General features: G+C 35.2%; 1 protein-coding gene across 1 annotated transcript in view; it reads right to left on the reverse strand.

The window, feature by feature from the left end:
- Positions 1 to 9,599, reverse strand: part of LOC143253298 (plexin-B-like) — a 133,858-nt gene extending 124,259 nt beyond the window's left edge. The window contains exon 1 of the mRNA XM_076506946.1: positions 9,111 to 9,599. The gene's annotated coding sequence lies outside the window, so the exon portion shown is untranslated. The remainder of the gene's footprint in view (positions 1 to 9,110) is intronic.
- Between the last annotated feature and the right edge of the window lie 7,724 nt (positions 9,600 to 17,323).

The raw sequence follows: 17,323 nt of genomic DNA on the forward strand, positions 1-17,323 counted from the left end.
TGCAGGTGTTTTTTTTTTTATGGTAGCACTTCGTATTTCAAACGGAAACCAAAACTCACAGCTTATACTTTATATATATATCACTTCTTTTAAAAGCTACAAGAGGTACATCGTATAAATCATTTAAAATGAACTCGGCCATGACAACTGTAATTACTGCATACTTCCAAGCAAGAAATTCGTCTGTTCTTCCTATAAATACGAACAGTACTTCAGTGTTTGAATAGAGAAGTTTTATTATGTTCACAACTTATTAAATGACTCGCAACTAGCAGATTTATGGCATACAACAATGTCTGTGGAAGTTTCTCCCGTGGGATGATGATGCGTGCGTTTAATTTATATACTGGGGAGCTTCATAAATATCAGATCAATAACTGCACGAACTGGAACACCAATGTTAGCCAGCAAGAGTATACTGAAACTCAGATGACCGCTGCCTGACGATGATGGGTCACGATCCATTTAGAACTGACGAGATGTTTGTCACTTGTAAGAAGCGTATAACGGAAGACAAGTCCAATGAGTGTTTATTAATTTCTATTTAATACATAATCTAGTAAATGCTCCCGTTCAATCGCAAAGTGGAACGTCTGCGAGAAACCAGGTTTCGATATCCAAGGTGGACAGAACAGAGATAACCTTTGTGTAGCTTTAAGCATAACAAAAAAATAAACTTTAGTGAATACTCAATAGACAAAAGTCCTCTGATTTTTATCTATAATTTTATATTGTTAAGTTGTCCCCCTCCAAAAAAGTGGGATATTTATGTTTTGCTTCTTATCTATGTATTGTAGTATCCAGATATGTTATGTAAAGATTTTATATTATAGTCCGGGTTAGTATGTCAACGACAAACAAGACATCCCCACTCTCTCCCAACAGGAAACACGACTTAGCTCCTCATTGAGTGAGTGTCCCTCGTCAATTACAGTTGCACGCTCTCCACCAAAGCACGTGGTTAACCTAAACTTCACATGTAGAAGTGGATACGAGATAATCATAAAATACTTATCTTAAGCATTGTTGAGATTAAATAACGCATAGGAGTATAGTAGAAGTCCTTATAACGAAGATAATACACGTAACACACTTAAATATGAAAGATCCTTTCAGGATATTGCCCAAACGATAGTTGTCTACTCATATTACTCTTCAATGGGTTAACTTGTATATACCAAGAGTGATCCTTGCGGTTAAAGTAAGTACTAGATAATATATTTACTTCAACTGCACGTTAGCTGATGAACATACAGATTGTTGAGTACGTTATATTAAAATGATTTGAAGCCTCACAACGTCGTTACAGCTCATGTCACCACCAACGATTATACACTATCTTGACGACCGTGGTCTTGATAATAGACCTGTAATGTACTTTCTGTTGCAAAAGACTCCGTTGGTAGGCTATTAGGTACAGAATAGATCGCTTCTCTCTGCTGTATTTACTTACCCAATCTAGTGTAGATAGATGATAAATGCTGTAGAAAACGTTTTCTGAGTGTTTAAACAATTGTCACAGCTAAAAAAATGTGCGCAAAGCATGCCATTTCTGTGGGGGTCTGGAGGCATGATATCCAGAAGTTGTTTCAAAATTCAATTATGTGAGAATGAATCTTAAGCCATTTTAGCTACAACTACAGCGTAATAGATTGAATTTTTAAAAAAAATCACATTTCAATACAAAAGTTGTAGCTACGCAAACCACGAAAAAAGTGGTCAGGCCATGTTCTGATTGGTCTTACAGCTTTCTACGGCCCTGGCGATGGTTTCCAAGCGCTGTTTTAACAGTCCCGAATGCGTACATAGAAATTCATAGAAGATTTCGTGTGGAACAGTATGATAAATGCTTTCATTCTCTAGATACTTGGAGTGCGCAACAGTGGAACAAATATGTCGTAAATCAACTTATTTACATTTAACTTGTGTCTCTTTTCCAGATGAAGACCCTCTTGATTATGGTGCATACTCTTGACTGGGATACGAAAACGGTTTTTGCCACTGACCTTTGTGTTTGTGAATTCTTATTTATTACATTAAAGGACGCTGTACTTTTCCTGCAACTACTGTCGAGGTACAACGTGTTGTATGTGTTTCTCTGGATGGTTCCCGTGTTCCATACTGATACTCTTCTTCTATTTTCCGATCTTATATACAAGGTATGACCCTAGTCTTGTAAGTTATAAGTCCTCCATATGAGTTTGTCTTTACAACCAGAGAGTGCGAACGTTTTACAAACCCTCCCTAAAACCGATCAGTTTTCGGCGACATCACACTACCTATTTTGTAGTTTATGGTTATTTCAAAGACAAGTTCTTAATAAATTGAGGTAATTTCACACGATTTGAAACTACCAAAAGCTCCATTAACTACAAATAAGCACTAACAGTAGTATAACATTTATAATCCAAAATAAAATATTGTCTTCGTTAATCAACTTCCCCGTTCCTTTCATAAAACATCTTATTTTACTTATATTCCTATGAGAAAACTTTACTATCAGCTTTTATTCGTCATTTTCTGAATTATTAACTAAGTGGGCATATTTTGTTACTAGTTAAGCACGAAGACAAACTGTCCGATGTTTAACACTTTTACACAACTTTAAGTCAAGCACTACATGCTTATCCAAACATTACCTAGGTCGTGGTTAAAGTATTTGTTTATTCGTTTGTTATAGATCAAAACTACAGGAAAAGTTATTTGCGTTCTGTCCACTATGGGGAAGCGCAAGTCCGCAAAGTTATCGCTGACTTAACGGAAGACCTAAGTTCGTAATGCAGATATTTCTTTGCTTGTGTCAGAAGTTTCGCGCCAGGCGACACAACCGTCCTCAATTGTGGACGATAGATTAAGGGAAAGACTAATGGGTTATCTGAAGAAAAAGTAAGATTTGGCTTTCACCCTTGTAGCATCCTCAAAGCCCCAAATACCGAATGAAGGAAGTATTTTGCGTCAACGGAACGTGAACCATGAATCCCCTAATTCACAGTCCAAGAACGTTAAGCGCAGGACCACGATCAACCGCCCCCCAACCCCACCCACAACACACATACAGTGGTTGTTTGAGAGTTGCAAGCACTGTGACGATGATGAACAATGGTAAACTATTCTATTACAAAACCTCTCAACATGTGAATGTCAGTGCTACACACACTTCTTTCATATTTTTTTTCTCTCACATATACATAGTGTTATTGTAAGCAAACAAAAACGACTTCAAACTTCAGGCTGTGTGGCAAAAGTCGATGTTTTTAAATAACCATGTTATAACTACATCTGTAAACAACGTCCCACAGTGTAATGGCAGTAGCATCATGTTCCATCTTTAGACTACAACACACGATCTGATAACTATAGCATCAGCATATCCCTAAACTATGTAACACAGCCCTATAATGTAGTAGTCTCAGTTGAAATATGACTTTCAAACGAGAGCTTGGTAGTTAACTATCTCTGTCAGAGAGAAGTCTTGAGTTCAAACCACAGTCAGTATACAGTTACCTCAAATACCCATCTTACTGAAGCGCATTCAGTACAATGTATCCCAGTACACCACAGTCAGTATACAGTTACCTCAAATACCCATCTTACTGAAGCACATTCAGTACAATGTATCCCAGTACACCACAGTCAGTATACAGTTACCTCAAATACCCATCTTACTGAAGCACATTCAGTACAATGTATCCCAGTACACCACAGTCAGTATACAGTTACCTCAAATACCCTACATTCAGCACACCTTCATCAAGTACTATCCTATCGTACCACATATTGAGTACGGACTATCCAGTCACACAACTTTCAGTGTAACTTCCAAAGTTAAGCTGGTTGCATCGTTTGAGGTTCAGAGCTGAGTACCTTGTATACCACGCATGAGATATTTTACCTTTTCCCCAGTTCCGTTCTGTGACACCAGGTTCAGCGTATATACACACACGGGATATCCAACATCACTATAAACAGTTGTACCATATCACGTTTAACCTATATATTATATTTTCATGCATGTGATACCCTATTCTACACGTTTAATCTATATATTATATTTTCATGCATGTGATACCCTATTCTACACGTCAAATATTTACGTAGAACGACACAAGAACTAGCTATCTATGCACACCTTTCTCTAACTTGGAACTTACAACCAATCAATAGTACCCATCTCTTGAGCTGCTCTTGTCTGCTGAAATTGTGAAATCCGACCGTCACTTTTATCACGCACATTCACCGCCCAAAGTGCATTTTATTTGGGGGGGGGGGGTACAGAAACACATCATGAACAGTATGGGATATCCTGCATTACCACGTTATGTTTTATCGTATCATGATGGTATTTTAAGGCAACAAAAACACGTGCTCCAGTATAATTTACAAGAAAAAACACCTTGCTCAAACACAACAGACAGTATAAATGGACACACGTGTGTAAGGGTAACAAAACAAATATGGGCACTGATCACGTTCGATAGTGGTAATCTTTGATTTGAATATACATCTAGGTATACATTAAAAACACGGGATCACATCGCAGTAATATAATTTACGGTATGTTCACTATAAACTTCAATTTACCATTGGTGAAATGTGATAAAAACCAAACAGGAAGGATGATTTATTCTTAAGATTTATTGGTTGATTTAAGTAATGACAAGACACTAGTGGTACAAATATATAAATCATTTAAAAATATATTTTGTTGCCCAAATGAGTGCCCTTTCTCCCGGTGGTTCAACAATAACCTCGAATAGTTTTGCGCTAAAATAAAGACTTCCAAGTGGCACAGCATAATTAACTTACGTTCGATGGCTCCAAATGCTTTATCACCTCGTTAATTAATTTTTCAAGATATAATTGCTACTATATACACGACAAATGCTCACACACACACACACACACATTGAAAACTACTAGTTAGCGTGACTGAACTCTACGAATACAAGAATTCGTGGGCCGTTTCCACTAACATGTGCTGAGCATTTAGGGCCAGAGGGTGTTCTATTAGAGTGACATTCATGTCCTACTATTCCATAAAACAAAGGCAGCCTGTGCTATTGGCTAGCTGCCTTCCTTCCTTTTGTGTAGGGGTTAAAAACAAGAAAAGGTTATGATTAGCAGATAGCCTTCTGTGTAGCTTTTCGTACGAATTCTGAAATAAACAAATTGAGTGGATATGTTAGATCATGTCTGCGTTCAAGACTATTACATTACGAAATTTACTCTTAACGGCTGTTGCAAGCGGCATTTTGAGTCATTTCCTAGCCACGTGACATTTGCGTGCCGTGCATCCCCGTTAAAACACTTGAGATGTTTCCTAGCTTCCGATTCAGTTTTAATTTGTCTTTCCTAAGATTAAAGTTTGTTTTCATAGGTATGAAACACGAACAGTCAGTGTACTATAAATCGACGGTCACTACAGAGGTGTTAAAGTTTGAATGTAGACAACTTTGATCGGTTCACCACCGAGGTGTGAAACACGAAGTATCAGTCTACGGTAGATCGATAGTAACCACAGGAATGTTAAAGTTTGAATGTAGACAACTTTGATCGGTTTACCACCGAGGTGTGAAACACGAAGTATCAGCCTACGATAGATCGATAGTCACCACAGGAATGTTAAAGTTTGGATGTAGACAAATTTGATACATTCAATAAAAACAGTCACGTGAGTCCACAGACCGCTTTAGTAGTGAATATTTTTTTAGGGAAACTTAAAAGCTGAACTACTTGGATGCAAAAGCAAATCATTAGCAAAAACATGTGCCATGCTCTCTCCGATTAGCGTCGTCGATGAGAACAAGAAACGCGAGTGACAACGAAGTTTTGCCGAGTGAGTCGCAGCTAGATTGCAATAATGATAAACGAAAATGCATATAAATAATGTCATCTTTTCGTCAGTTGCTTCGAGTTCTCAAAATTAAGCCAACATTGCGACACGCAGCCAAAGCTCTTCGGATTAAATCAGAACAATTTAGTAATGGAAAAGAGAAGAAATTAACTGATTTCAGATCAAGAATAATATCTTTATCGCAGAAAGAAAGAAGAGGAATTTCAACTCTGAACTCTACAGACAAAGTGTCAAATACCAAGCAGAAACAATGCGGAAATGGATCAACAAAGTTTAAAAGAAAAAAGACCTACATCGTTCAGTAATCTTATACCTTCGCTAAATTATGTACCTACAAACCAAATATCACCACGTGGCGTCTCTATGTAAATTAAAACAATGTCGTTGGTATATTTATTTGTTTGTTTGAAACTAAGATCAAGCTACACAATGAGCTGACTTCCCCCTTGTCTTACACTGCTAAATTAGGGACGGCTAGTACAGATAACCCTCGTGTAGCTTTGCAAGAAATTAAAAATAAATCATATATCTCACACACGCGGACCTTTTTCTGTGACCTTGTCCATGAATTACTGTCCAAGTACTTTTGCAACGTTAAATTTCTCGGTTTGGTCACAATATCGTGTTCTATAAAATGTAAATAACTGCCGCCACCAGCGTTGCGTGCCACTTTAACATCGTACCTCATGCATTCAAAGTAGTCATGCAGTGATCAGCCAATCATAGAGTAAATAGCGTCAGAGCTAACATTTTAGCATCATAGTGTTGATCTGTGTCCACGATAGGATGTTCCTACGCTATTTCAACTGAAGCCATAATACGGGCCTTTAATAAACTTCGACAGAGAACCATTCGGAAACTTACTATTCAAAGTACTAAATGTGATACATTAAAATTTATAACAGTAAATCATAGCTTTAACACTAGCACGTAAAAATGAATATTAATCACCTCTAATATATTTGTTGAATGTCAAAAGTAATGTTGCTGAAATGTTCCATAAATAAACAGGTTTCTGACAGAAAACATCCACATTACATGCGCAACATTCTTCATAGAGGACTCTTGCTTGTCATTACATGAAACATTATTCTCGTCCAATGAAAGTTTTCATATACTATGGAGTACATCTGAAAGTTCCAAATTTAAAACACAAACTACACCACTAAATAAATACAGAAGCAGCAAAAACCAAAAATGCATGAACTGTATTAAACATCTATCCCATGCGTCAAAACGAATACATTTTCGTTTCTGTTTCTATATCAACACTAACTGTTTAATTAGTTTACTGCATCTGTCACTGTAGTTAATCAGTTTAATGGGTCGGCTACTATGGTTCACCAGTGTTTGGTGTTACGTAGGTTATGCTACGATTCTACAGAAAATTGGTCAAGTTTGAAGAAGTTTTTGACGCAAAATATTCATATAATCAGATTATAATCATGTGTTTAGATCCAAAAATTTATCATATCCAAGATCAAGATGAAAGCATCCGTGCTACTTAATGACAGTGTAAAAAAAACGGAATGTGGATCAACTTGAAGTACCAGGAAGAAAGAGACTTCTTACAAGACGTATTCATGTCGTAGTAAGCAAAGTGCGGCTTCTTTTAGCACGTGAGAACTCACAAAAACAACGGTCAGTAATATAATATAATGAAAAAAAAACCTCCGTCTCTGCGAGACCAAGGTTTGGATTCACCAAGATATGGCTTCTAGTTTTATCTGCGGTTCATTCATGGCATACCTCAAGCAGCTGAATAATAAAACGAATATTCATGCTATTCCATTTACGAAGACATACTAGACGAATCACCCATGAGTTTGTGTGCTATCGGGCTGATAAAACAGGCGCTACGAAATTGGCGTAATCATACACTAGATATAAGTTAGATTATAGAAAGCTAGCAGGGATCAGTGTTGTGCTTTTGACATGACAGCCTTAGGATGAAATCTTTTCTAATGAAACTATGCTGCACGGTTGCCAGATAGTGCATTACCGGACATTGCAACATGGAATGTGATGGCATGGTGATGTCTCAACATCATTGTAATATAACGTACTCAACCTTTGTAGAATTCTAATCAAAACATTTTTATCAATAGTTTGTGTTATAGTGAACAACGATTTACAAAAACTTGAGGAACAAAACAGATACTTACCTCTACGTGGTTAAGACTATATATTAAAGAATTGATTGACAAATACATGAATAACTTTTAAATTCTGTTTAAACGAATAATTTACTTTTATTACATACAAGCTGAAATACCCGTCAACTAACAGAATGTTCGAACAGTGTGAGTTTAACAGCACTCGTATACTTTAAAGTAATAATTTGAACATTAATTATATCATTTCAAAATTTTAAAAATCATAACCAAACTTCTTCATAAACAACATTTGCAGTTTTCTCTCCATCTACCAACAAATACAAATTTTGAGGTGATCCCACCCTTGGAAACGTTTCATCTCACTGACCATGAGAAAAGTATGACTGAATGTTCAGCAACTTCATAATTTGAACTTGAATCATTGAATCATTCAACATTGTATAAAGCGGCAACCTGCCAATTGACTAGGAATAATTAATCAACAGGCTTTACAAAATAGAAATAGGGTTAAGTACACAATGTTTGCATATCAATTTTGGTTGAGATTGATCCAATAGACACTGAGGGGTTGGGATGCAAACAAATACATTTCATCTAAAAAAGAGATGATTAAGAAAACTGAATGCAACAGGTGAAGTCGCTCCTCAAATTAAGAGGAAACAAACGTGTTTCTCCTGAAAATAACCAGAAGATGTTGATTGAAGCATGTTTCAAGAAAAACATACAAACGAAATTCAAGTATGTTGAACATATTTTAAACGGTCTTTAATGAATAATTAGATTAACTTCAACAATTATCATAACTGAAATATGTTAACGACTATTCCTTATTCTTATCGGTTTGAGATTCAGTCCGAAAACTTTAGTGACGCCACTGAGAACAATCTTGTACAAATGTAGGCTAGACTTAGATATCCTCCAGACAGTACTAGACTGTTTGTTATACATGTTTCACAAGTACGAATATTAATTTTATATCATTGAATAAAATCCTTCCTGCAGCATTTCAACAGGTTGTAAAATGAAAAACACGTCTCCGGGAATTTATTTCGCTCTTTTTAAAACTAGCGTTTACTCAACTACTTGTAAGTTATATATTAAACAGAACACTCTTCTAGTAACACATTAATTTACATTACCTTGAAAATCAGGATAACTCTTCAAGTTGAAGAAAATCTGGAAGTTTGTGAAAGCGCTCTTTTATAAGGATTGTTCTGTATTTATCGTCACAAATGTCTTCTTTGACTGATCTGATACACTTCTTATCACTAGCATTCATGCCCACTCATATTAGTCTCCATCATATTAATGCAGCTGGAGTACGACCATTTATTATTTCAAGCTGTCTGTCTAAGCACGTGGTTTTTCTGTTCACCAACATAAATTTTCGACTTCAACTGTCGTCGCTCTGAGTAATATAATGTAATGTCGGAAATTATTTGTCTGGTTCAACACAGCGGTGAAAATTCAAGCTGTTATGAGATTTGGGGATTTATGTGTTTGTGACTTCACACATTAAGAGACCACATCTCGAAGTTATGAAAAGAATTACCAACACACTACGAGAAACACACGTTATCAAGCACTCTGATATTCAGCGTACTCCTTTTTGTCAGCAGACAGCTCACTCAGTGATCAAGAGAGCGCGAGTGCAGCCTTAGGAATTACTAGTCCATTCGCACAAAAGGGGGGAGAAACAAGAAAACCAGTATAGCGTTGTTTATTATAACGGTAAAACAACCTGCTGGGACACATTTCATTCCCATACCAATTACCCACGGAAAACAAACGGAGTTGACAACTAATACACGTGCTTCACTCTCATTCCAAGAAATGTTCTAACCTCTTCAGTTTTCTTGATCTAGCCTATGCACGCATGAGTTTCTTTGTTATGTGTTTTATTAACTTTTCGGAATGTGCAAACCGAAGCTCTTTTATGCGACTGGAACTGAAATTATAGCTTCAAAATATAACAACAAGTTAGTTTATGGTTTACTAGTTCTTCATATTACTTGTGAAGTGTTTTCTTTGAATAAGATGTCTCAGTGTTATTTTATATTCTATAGAAACGTTAGAATGTCTAGAAGAAGAAAGAAAAAGGCTTAGATAATCCCTTAGATTCTGTAGTATGTATTAAATGTTTGACCCAACTTGCATCAGTCCAGATGTTTGTCAAACAATAATCTAACTCCACGTATTCTTCTCTTGACATTTAGTTTGTTTTCCATTGTTCCATCTCCACATTTTCGTGAACATATTCGTTCTTTTTTCTCAACACCTAATTCTTTTAATCATGCGTATCCATGGGCGTTTCGCAAGGAGGGGTAAGGGCAAGTGTCTCCTCGCTCTCCTGGAAAATGTATCCAAATTTACAATTTTTTGTTCGCTTCACAATTTCACCCATGTAAAAGTTTCTGCAGACGTCCATGTGTTTCTCTACATGCTCCTTAAGTCGCCTTACCAGATAATACTAGATAATATTAGATAACATATAATACTAGATAATATTAGATAACAGATAATACTAGATAATATTAGATAACAGATAATATTAGACGATATTAGATAACATATAATACCAGATAATATTAGATAACAGATAATACTAGACGATATTAGATAACAGATTATACTAGATAATATTAGATAACAGATAATATTAGACGATATTAGATAACAGATAATACTAGATAATATTAGATAACAGATAATACTAGACGATATTAGATAACAGATAATACTAGACCAGTGATGGCGAACCTTTTAGAGATTGCGTGTCTCAATTGTGACCCAAAATTATTTTGTCTATCCGAACGTGCCAGGATTTTCATAAAAATGACAGTTACTTTCCAATAAAAAACCGACTTTTCGATGAGTATCTTTATTTTTTAAAAAAGTCGAATTACAAAAGTTTCAATGAAACTAATAAATAGCCTTGACTTAAAATTTGTATATTTTGTCTTGAAATTTATTAAATCAATGCGATCTCTGCTGTTGTGAACATTCGGATAACTTGTTAATTGATGGTTCATATTTTGTTGATTTGAGAGCAACACATGCAGCACTCAGTTCATCTGTAAGCTTGTTTATTCTGTCTGATTTGATGAAATTCAAAGTTGAAAACAGCTGCTCACAAGCGTAAGATGATCCAAACAAAGTAAGAAGAGCTATTCCAAGTAATTTCATTGACTTAAAATTAATTGGCAAAGAATTCCAGACTTTAAGAATTTCATTTTCACAACTCTTTACAACGTTTTCTTCCAAGATCCCTCCACACTCTATTTTCTCAAGTGTTTTACGCAGGGCACAGAATTTATTAGTCCAAGTATAGTTTTCCTGAAATTCTACATACTCCTTAGCAAAGATGCGGGAATCCTATCACGTGCCAGCAATCGTGGCCTTGCGTGCCACCTCTGGCACGCGTGCCATAGGTTCGCCATCACTGTACTAGACGATATTAGATAACACTAGATAATATTAGATAACAGATAATACTAGGTAGTATTAGATAACAGATAATACTAGATAACAGATAATACTAAACGATATTAGATAACAGATTATACTAGATAATATTAGATAACAGATAATACTAGACTATATTAAATAACAGATAATACTAGATAATGTTAGATAATAGATAATACTAGATAATATTAGATAACAGATAATATTAGACGATATTAGATAACAGATAATACTAGATAATATTAGATAATAGATAATACTAGATTATATTAGATAACAAATAATACGAGATAGTATGAGATAATATATAACACTAGATAATATTAGATAACAGATAATACTAGGTAGTATTAGATAACAGATAATACCAGATAATATTAGATAACAGATAATACTAGATAGTATTAGATAACAGATAATACCAGATAATATTAAATAACAGATAATACTAGATAATATTAGATAACAGATAATGCTAGATTATATTATATAACAGATAATACCAGATAATATTAGATAACAGATAATACTAGATTATATTAGATAACAAATAATACTAGATAGTATTAGATAACATATAACACTAGATTATATTATATAACAGATAATACTAGATAGTATTAGATAACAGATAATACCAGATAATCTTAAATAACAGATAATACTAGATGATATTAGATAGCAGATAATACTAGATAGTATTAGATACCAGATAATACCAGATAATATTATATAACAGATAATGCTAGATAGTATTAGATAACAGATAATACCAGATAATATTAAATAACAGATAATATAAGATAATAAATAATACTAGATAATATTTTTAGCTATCAACATCATTCAATCTCCCCTTCCAATTACTCATTCTTAGCTATCATACCCAACCGACTTATGTCTTAAATTTTTACTCATGCATAAACATCAAAACTGTCACTCAGTCCTCTGTTTAATCAGAGACGTCCAACATGTAACTCATTCTTCTGTTTAATCAGAGACGTCCAACATGTAACTCATTCTTCTGTTTAATCAGAGACGTCCAACATGTAACTCATTCTTCTGTTTAATCAGAGACGTCCAACATGTAACTCATTCTTCTGTTTAATCAGAGACGTCCAACATGTAACTCATTCTTCTGTTTAATGAGAGATGTCCAACACGTCACTCGATCTTCTATGAAAGCTCACACAATTCACGTACTTCAAGAAGTCTTTCAATCTTCGGTTTATCTTAAGTATCATACACATTCAGTTTATCTCTCAGTCATCTCTCTATACAAATGTCCAACTTTAACTAACTTCAATTTATCATCTAACCATAATTATACACATATATCTGTGTGTGTAAATATATAACATGTACATATCTGTGTGTGTAAATATATAACATGTACGAGGTCTGTTCAAAAAATACGCGGACTGTTTGAATTGCGCAGCTCCAGTTGGTTCCAGGGGAATCCGCTTTGTGTCGCTAGGTTCGCACAGATTAGTTGATTACGACGCCATTTCCCGATTGCAGATATCTTTATTTGTGTATTAGCTACGCGGTTTTAAGTGAAGTGCGATTTTTTCGTTTGGCGGATTTCAGAATGAATGACCTGAAGGAGCAACGACTTGCTGTGAAATTTTGTGTTAAACTTGGAAAATCTGCGACTGAAACTTTTGTTATGCTTAACACGGCTTACGGTGATGTTGCTATGAATCGTACGGCATGTTTCAAGTGGCATGAACGTTTTAAGGATGGTCGACAGTCCATTGAAGATGATGAGCGTCCTGGACGTCCTTTCACGTCAACTGACGACCCACACGTCGACAAAATTAACACCCTGGTGCGGGCAAATCGACGTCTGACTGTCAGGGAGCTTGCTGAAGAGTGTGGGATATCAGTTGGATCTTGTTAAGAGATTTTGACCGAAAAATTAAAGATGCACCGCGTTGCTGCGAAATTTGTGCCTCAGAGCTCGTGAGTCTTTGGCCAAACACTCGATCACTGTTCTTCCCCACCCCCCCTACTCACTTGACCTTGCTTCTTGCAATTTTTTATTGTTCCACAAACTCAAAAGACCCTTGAAAGGAAGAAGATTTGAGACGATTCCCGAGATTAAGGCAAATGCGACGAAGGAGCTGGAGAACATTACAGAAGAAGCGTACCAGGACTGTTTCAACAAGTGGAAACACCGTTTGGATAAGTGTGTGCGTTGGGGAGGAGAGTACTTGGAAGGGGTCCCAGACCTGTAACTTCTAAATAAAGTACATTTTGTTCTATGACGTCAGTCCGCGTATTTTTTGAACAGTCCTCGTATGTACCCGTGTGTATAAATATATAACATGTATGTACCCGTGTGTATAAATATATAATATATATATATCTCTGACTATAGGTATACATGTATTTTCGTGAGTAAAAATATACGCATCTTTGTGTGTAAATAAATATCTTTCTCTGTGCATAAATGTACATGTTACATGCGTGTAAATATACATGTACCTCTGTACGTAAATATACAAATATATGAGTGAGTAAATATGTACATGCGTATTTGTATGTGTAAATATATATGTATGTGTGTGCAAATATATACGCAGGTATATGTGTAAGTGTGTGTGTGTGGTGAACTTAAAGGCATTCAAAACGTTTTTCCAATCGTCCAATCTTTTATTTAAATGACAGTTGTAATAGTTTTAATAAATTGTGTCACTTTTAAGAATGACATTTTACTGATATTTCGTCAGTTGTATTGTTTGCACGAGGATAATCAGGTACAACGATCAGGCGGGGTTCCAATTTTGTTTGTTTTTTTTGCTACATTCTTATAGTAAGGGAAAATTTTCTAGTTTCGTTTGTCCTAAACAAACGTTTATGACAAACATTCAAAATCCAAACGGATAATTAAGAACAATCTCATGAACCAGTTCCACTGCTTTTGTAAAGTTTGTCGTCATTTTCTAAGACATTTCAATTCCACCACAGGCCCGTTAACATGCATGAGATATTCCGTGACAATAATAACTCAAAACCAAAGTTAATCTGAGCTTTCAAAATCCAAATTCTCTCTACATACATTCGATTCTCTGTACAACTATTGTTCTGAATTTTAAACGAGATCATTAAAAACTTTCTTTAGCTTAGTGGCTGAAAATGAAAACGTGACTTTAATTAGTTTGCAGCAATTAATCTGCCAGATACTGCTGGCTATGATTCGTAGAGCGTCATTCATTATAATAAGTTATACTCCGAAAACATTCATTGAAATGTACAAATCTAGGTTTATACTCTTTTCCTTTGAGAAAAGAAACGGGGGATTATTTGTGTGTGTTATTTAAAACAAAAAATTTGGAATGAACTCAGTGAAATAAGTTGGATTGGTCTTTTAATCTCATAAAAAATACATTGCAAATTTTAAAATTTCATTGGATAACCAGCATGGTTTCACTAAGGGAAGAACCTGGTCTGACTAACATTTTGATATTATTGAAAAAGTTACTTACTGTTTGTACGGGTGAGAGTACGGGTGTGGATTTGGTGTATTTGGAATGTCATAAAGCATTTGAAAACGTGTTACATGAGTGACTTGTTGTAAAAAAATCATCTCCGTAGCTATAGGTAGGTTGGCTCATTGGACAGAGAACTGGATTAATGGAGAAACGTAGAAGTTTTGAATACGTGGAGGCCAGTCAAATTAGGTTAACGAACAAATGATGTATGTACTCTTTGTTTGTTTATTGAATTTCACGCAAAGCTACTCAAGGGCTATCTGCGCTAGCCTTGCCTAATTTAGCTGTGTAAGACTACAGGTCACCACCATCCACCACCAACTCTTGGATTACTTTATTACCAACAAATAGTGAAACTGACCGTAACTTATAACGCCCCCACGGCTGAAAGGACGAACATGTTTGGTGGGACGCGGATTCAAACTCGCGACCGTTAGATTACAAGTCGAGCGCCATAACAACCTAGCCATGTCGAGCCCACTTTAAAATAAATGCTGAGTAATATATTTTGATAATTCTGAACTATGCATTAACTGACACTGTTTTTACCACAGGTAACTCAATCCTTTCTGATTCATGATATAAAGCATGAGTTACACAGGTAGACTGCAAGCAGGACTAAAAAAGGAATGCAGCTTCTAAGTTTCAGTCGATATGACGAAAGTTAAGAAACGAACACTATTCAATTTCTGTTGTAAAATACTATGTCAACATTGTGACCTCTCAAGAAGTAATTCATGCTAGTTAAAGCTTTGTATCTCTGGAAGGTAACACAAAATATGGTTTAATTTGTTCAAAAACTTGCTCAATACCACACAAGGACGATCTGCGCCAGCCATCTCTAAATATTAAATGAAATACTAGAAGAAAAGTACCTGGTTAAGAGCAGCTACCAACACTCTGAGCTACTCCTAACCCTAAATACCTCATGGGAATTTAGATGAGAACAAATCGACATTAAAAAATATCGGTCGCCGAGAAGTAAACATATGGCGTGCTCGAGGATGGATTTATATTAATTGGGTTACTGTTGCCTTTAAAACAACTAACGATACCGATCCATACAGTAAATTGTTTGAACAACTAACAATATCGATCCATACGGTAAATTGTTTGAACAACCAACGATACCGATCCATACCGTGAATTGTTAACAACAAACGATATCAATCGATACAGTGAATTATTTGAACAACCAATAATAACAATCCGTACGGTGAATTGATTGAACAAGAAAAGATACCGATCCATATCATAAATTGTTTGAACAACTAACAATACCGATCCATATCGCGAATTGTTTGAACAACAAACGATACCGATCTATATCGCGAATTATTTGAACAATTAACGATACCGATCCGTATCGCGAATTATTTGAACAATTAACGATACCGATCCGTATCGTGAATTGTTTGAACAACAAATGATACCGATTCACGTCATGAATTGTTTGAACAACTAACGATTCCGATCCATACAGTGAATTGATTGAACAACCAACAATAACAATCCATACGGTGAATTGTTTGAACAACAAACGATACCGATCCATATCGCTAACTGTTTGAACAACTAACGATACCGATCCATATCGCGAATTGTTTGAACACCTAACGATACCGATCCATAGAGTGAATTGATTGAACAACCAAATACCAATCTATACGGTAAATTGTTTGAACAACAAACGATACTGCTCCATTCGTATATACTTCTACCACACTGTTTGCAGATTTCTAAAGTTAGATCGATATATGTATATTTTTTTACTTCAGTACGCACTACTAGAGCATTTTTAATATATTTAATTATCATTGTGCAATTTTGCAAGATAATTTAAAAATTGATGTATACTTTGCAATTCAGCGTATTTTATGGTATTTTCTTCAACTTATGATTCTCAATTTAAGAAGATAAAGAAAGTAGAGACCGAGAAATAAAAATAGGAGAGCAAGTAGTAACAATGTGAAATTGAGAAATAATAAAAATAAAATAGAATGGCTAGAGAAGGTAAAAGCGTAAAATGGAAAGAAAGAACACAGTTCAAGAAGAAGTGAAATATGAAAATAAGCTAGAGAAAATACATAATTAAAATACGAAAACGCAAATCCTAGGACATGGTTAATTAGAGACAAGTGAAACAAATTAATGAAAGAGAAAGGTTAAAGAGTAGAAGCAATATTGGAAAAAGACTGATTAGAAGATGTAAAAGAAACTGAATTAGAAACATGGTTATAAATGTAAGAGAAATAAGAACTAGGAAACTACTCTATAGATATTTTAATGATAATAAGAATTTTGCGTTATAAGCCCTCTAACTTACCCTTGAGCGAAGACGATGGAAACGTTTCTTCTTGTCTGAAACAAATATCTGTATGCCTCTC

Source organism: Tachypleus tridentatus, chromosome 6, assembly GCF_004210375.1.
Source record: "Tachypleus tridentatus isolate NWPU-2018 chromosome 6, ASM421037v1, whole genome shotgun sequence".
NCBI lineage: Eukaryota > Metazoa > Arthropoda > Merostomata > Xiphosura > Limulidae > Tachypleus > Tachypleus tridentatus.